We start from the raw sequence: 5,573 nt of genomic DNA, 5'->3' as shown, positions 1-5,573 counted from the left end.
TGCCCGGCCGCCCCGTCCGGGAATAAGTGAGGAGCGCCTCTGCCCGGCCGCCCCGTCCGGGAAGAAGTGAGGAGCGCCTCTGCCCGGCCACCCCGTCTGGGAAGTGAGGAGCGCCTCTGCCCGGCCACCCATTGTCTGGGAATTGAGGAGCGCCTCTGCACGGCCACCCCATCTGGGAAGCGAGGAGCGCCTCTGCCCGGCCACCCATCTTCTGGGAAGTGAGGAGCGCCTCTGCCCAGCCACCAAACGTCTGGGAAGTGAGGAGCGCCTCTGCCCGGCCACCCTGTCTGGGAAGTGAGGAGTGCCTCTGCCCGGCCACCCATCATCTGGGAAGTGAGGAGCGCCTCTGACCGGCCACCCATCGTCTGGGAAGTGAGGAGCGCCTCTGCCCGGCCACCCATCGTCTGGGAAGTGAGGAGCGCCTCTGCCTGGCCACCCATCGTCTGGGAAGTGAGGAGCGCCTCTGCCCGGCCGCCCTGTCTGGGAAGAAGTGAGGAGCGTCTCTGCCCGGCCGCCCCATCCGGGAAGAAATGAGCAACGCGTCTACCCGGTCGCCCTGTCTGGGAAGTGAGGAGCGCCTCTGCCCGGCCGCCCCATCTGGGAAGAAATGAAGAGCAACTCTGCCCGGCCGCCCCGTCTGAGAAGAAGTGAGAAGCGCATCTGCCTGGCCGCCCCGTCTGGGAAGTGATGAGCGCCTCTGCCCAGCTGCCCCATCTGGGGTGTGGGGAGCGCCTCTGCCTGGCTGCCCCGTCTGGGAGGTCTACCATGGAGGCCAGAAGCAATGTGGGGGCTGGACATGGTGGCTCACTCCTGTGGTCCCGGCACTCTGGGGGGCCGAGGTGGGTTGATCACTTCAGGCTAGGAGTTCGAGACCAGTCTGGCCAACATGGCGAAACATATGAAAAATACAACAGACAAACCAACCAACCAACTCAGTGACAACAAAACAGGTCTACCCTGGAGTCATACTCTAATTTTTTCTGTTTTCCTCCCTTTCTGATCCTTTATGCCACTTTCTTTTTCTTCCTCTTCCTTCTCCTTCTTCGTCAAATAGAGGATTGAGTTATTATCACTGATCCATATAAAGTCCCTCTCTCATTTATTTTAATTCCCACTCCCCATTTCTATTCCCTGTCTTCCCATGCGCAACCTTCCTAATATGTTTGATATGCATCTTTTTGTTTGTATGTATTTTTAGAAAATGTTTATTGTTTTTGTGTGCAAAAAAATTAATATAAAAAAAGATAATTTTAGACCAATATCCTTGATGAACATTGATGCAAAAACCCTCAATAAAATACTGGCAAACTGAATCCAGCAGCACATCAGAAAGCTTATCCACCATGATCAAGTTGGCTTCATCCCTGGGATGCAAGGCTGGTTCAACATACACAGATCAATAAATGTAATCCAGCACATAAACAGAACCAATGACAAAAACCACATGATTATCTCAATAGATGCAGAAAAGGCCTTTGACAAAATTCAACAACGCTTCATGCTAAAAACTCTCAATAAATTAGGTATTGATGGGATGTATCTCAAAATAACAAGAGCTATCTATGACGAACCCACAGCCAATATCATACTGAATGGCCAAAAACTGGAAGCATTCCCTTTGAAAACTGGCACAAGACAGGGATGCCCTCTCTCACCACTCCTATTCAACATAGTGTTGGAAGTTCTGGCCAGGGCAATCAGGCAGAAGAAGGAAATAAAGGGTATTCAATTAGGAAAAGAGGAAGTCAAATTGTCCCTGTTTGCAGATGACATGATTGTATATCTAGAAAACCCCATCATCTCAGCCCAAAATCTCCTTAAGCTGATAAGCAACTTCAGCAAAGTCTCAGGATACAAAATCAATGTGCAAAAATCACAAGAATTCTTATACACCAATACCAGACAAACAGAGCCAAATCATGAGTGAACTCCCATTCACAATTGCTTCAAAGAGAATAAAATACCTAGGAATCCAATTTACAAGTGATGTAAAGGACCTCTTCAAGGAGAACTACAAACCACTGCTCAATGAAATAAAAGAGGATACAAACAAATGGAAGAACATTCCATGCTCATGGGTTGAAAGAATCAATATGGTGAAAATGGCCATACTGCCAAAGGTAATTTATAGATTCAATGCCATCCCCATCAAGCTACCAATGACTTTCTTCACAGAATTGGAAAAAACTGCTTTAAAGTTAATATGGAACCAAAAAGGAGCCCGCATTGCCAAGTCAATCCTAAGCCAAAAGAACAAAGCCAGAGGCATCACACTACCTGAAACAAACTATACTACAAGGCTACAGTAACCAAAAAGCGTGGTACTGGTACCAGAACAGAGATATAGACCAATGGAAAAGAACAGTGCCCTCAGAAATAATACCACATATCTACAACTATCTGGTCTTTGACAAACCTGACAAAAGTAAGAAATGGGGAAAGAATTCCCTATTTAATAAATGCTGCTGGGAAAACTGGCTAGCCATATGTAGAAAGCTGAAACTGGATCCCTTCCTTATGCCTTACACAAAAATTAATTCAAGATGAATTAAAGACTTAAATGTTAGATCTAAAACCAAAAAAACCCTAGAAGAAAACCTAGGTAATACCATTCAGGACATAGGCATGGGCACTGATTGTGTTTTAAAACGTGAGGATGTGAGATTTGGGAGGGGCCAGAGGCAAAATGATATGTTTTGGCTGTGTCCCCACCAAATCTCATCTTGAATTGTAGTTCCCATAATCTCCATGTTTCATGGGAGGTACCTCGTGGGAGATGATTAGATTAAGAGGGTGGTCCCTCCATGCTTTCATCAATATAGTGAGTGAGTTCTCCCAAGATCTGATGGTTTTATAAAGGGCTTAACCCTTTGCTCGGCTCTCATTCTGTCTCCTGCCATGTTGTAAAGAGTTGCCATCCACCAAGATTGTAGTTGCCTGAGGCTTCCTCAGCCATGCTTAACTGTGAGTCAATTAAACCTCTTTCCTTTATAAATTACCCAGTCTCGGGTATGTCTTTATTAGCAGCATGAGAACAGACTAACACACCACCCCACTGCATCTTTGCTGATTTGGAGCACTCAGCTGCAGAGCCTTGGAAGAAATTCGGAAGAACAGCCAGCTCTGCAGCTGGGGGGTGCTGGCCTTCTGCCCCGTCCCAGGTCTCAGAGGGCCCAGCTGAGCCCCAGGAAGCTTCGGCACCCAAAGTCTCTTGGTGGTGTGTCCACCCCTGCAGCCACCATCTGTCTTAGGCATGGCCACCAGCCCAGTTCCTTCCCCCACCTGCCTCTGGTGTCCTACAATCTCTGAGACTTGGGCCCTGGGTGCATGCCACCCAGCAGGAGTCCAGTCAAGGAGGCTCTATTGAGCATCTAAAAATCCAGGGTACCCAGTTAAATTTGAATTCAGATGAACAAAGAATAATGTTTGGGTCTAAGTATGTCCCATGCAATATTTGGGACATATACACCCTAACAATTTAATCACGGTTGGTGTGAAATTCAGAGATAAATGAGCATCCTGTATTTTATCTGGCAACCCTAGCAGACAATGTGTGTGGAAAAAAATAAAAGAAGGAACCTGGAAACCAGCACAGGAGACTGATGGGCAGGAGCTGAGGATGGATTCCACTCTGTGGGGCTGCAGCAGCCGGGAGGCCTGGGCTGCCCACAGGGTCTTCCCTCAGGGCTCAGCCTAAACACAATGGTGTAACCATTGTCATAAAGAAAAACAGTTTTAATGACCTACGATTCACATATCATACAGTTAACCCACTTGAAAGTTAAAATTCAATGTTGATTAGTAAATTCACAGATATGTGCGGCCATAACCACAATTTTAGAACATTTTCATCATCTCAAAAAAGAAAACCCTATACCCTTTCATTATCACCCCCATCCCTCCCATCCATCAGCCCCCAGTCACCACTGAGGGTCCCATCCCTCAGCCCCTGGCTCCTCACTCTTTGTGGATCTATCTGTTCTGGACATTTGACATAAATTGAATCAGACTCTACATGGCCTTTTAGGCCTGGCTGTGTTCCCACCACATCATGTTTTCAAGGTCCAGCCCCATTGAAGTTGGTGTCACTGCTTCATTCTGTGAAAAGAAAAGAAATCTTGGGACACCAAAATCACATAGCCTGGGTAAAAGTCAAGCTGGGAACTATGTCAGGCTAACTGGCCTCCCATTTAATTCTTAAATAAGATAGATACAAAGATTTTTTAAAAGCTGCATACCTCATTTTAAAAAATCTTCTTAAAATAATTAAGGTTATTACATCCGTGTAACTTTCTATGTGTTCTTTTAAAGCCCTTGTGTCGTTAAGTTGCAGGGCTTTGACTCATGGGCCTAAAAAGAACTCAAGTTTCTGCTGAATATTAAATACTGACAGTGGTTAAATCCTCACCCTCAGACCCAGTAGAAGATGCCAAACAAAATAAAGTGCGTTTTTGAGACACAGGGCCAGAAATTAAAATTATTCAGCTCCTCAGTGCCCAGGCACTGTCACGGAAGAGTGGGCACATGAGAGTGTAAGGGCTGATTTTGAGAAATAAGTAAGTTTACTTTCTCTATAAATTAACCACTAATGTTGAAGGCACACTGACCAGCATATGAGCCCCAGGTCAAATTAACAAGCTTTTCTTGGGACATTAATCCATTTGCTTTGTTTTGTTTTGTTTAAACTTTTATTTTAAGTTCAGGGGTACATGTTCAGGTTTGTTACATTGGTAAACCTGTGTCATGGTGGTTTGTTGTACAGATTGTTTCATCACCCAGGAATTAAGCCTGGGATCCGTAAGTTATTTTTCCTGATTTTCTCCTTCCTCCCACCCTCCAACCCCTGATAGGCCCCAGTGTCTGACGTTCCCCTGTATGTGTCTTTTGATACATTATAATATTCTGTGAAAAGAGATGCTTATTGGCAGGGTGCAGCGACTCACACCTGTAATCCCAGCACTTTGGGAGGCCAAGGCGGGCAGATCACGAGGTCAGGAGATCCAGACCATCCTGGCTAACATGGTAAAACCCCATCTCTACTAAAAACACAAAAAGTTAGCCGGGCTTGGTGGCAAGCGCCTGCAGTCCCAGCTACTCAGGAGGCTGAGGCAGAAGAATAGCATGAACCCGGGAGGCAGAGATTGCAGTGGGCCAAGATCGTGCCACTGCACTCCAGCCTGGACAACAGAGCAAGACTCAGTATCAAAAAAAAAAAAGAACAAAAAAAAGAAAAGAGGTGCTTATTTTATTTACTCTTCTGTCTTCTACAATATGTAACACAAGTTCTGCCTGCAATAAATGCTAAAATTATAAATAAAAATCTGACCTTGTGCCAAAAAATGTTATAACCTCAATATTTGTTTTCTCATATTATTGTACATCTTGCCTCTTTCAAGTATTCTGTATTTCATTTATTACACTTTTGCCATCATTTAAAACCATACGTATCTAATACAGAGAAGGACAATGGCACTACAAGTTACTTCAGAGTTCAAGCAACAATTCCCTTATCTTTATGTCAGTAAATATTATTAAGACTAATTTGAAAATAGAGTTAAATGTTATATCATCAA

This window comes from Symphalangus syndactylus, chromosome 15, assembly GCF_028878055.3.
Source record: "Symphalangus syndactylus isolate Jambi chromosome 15, NHGRI_mSymSyn1-v2.1_pri, whole genome shotgun sequence".
NCBI lineage: Eukaryota > Metazoa > Chordata > Mammalia > Primates > Hylobatidae > Symphalangus > Symphalangus syndactylus.
This window is presented reverse-complemented; position numbering follows the sequence as displayed.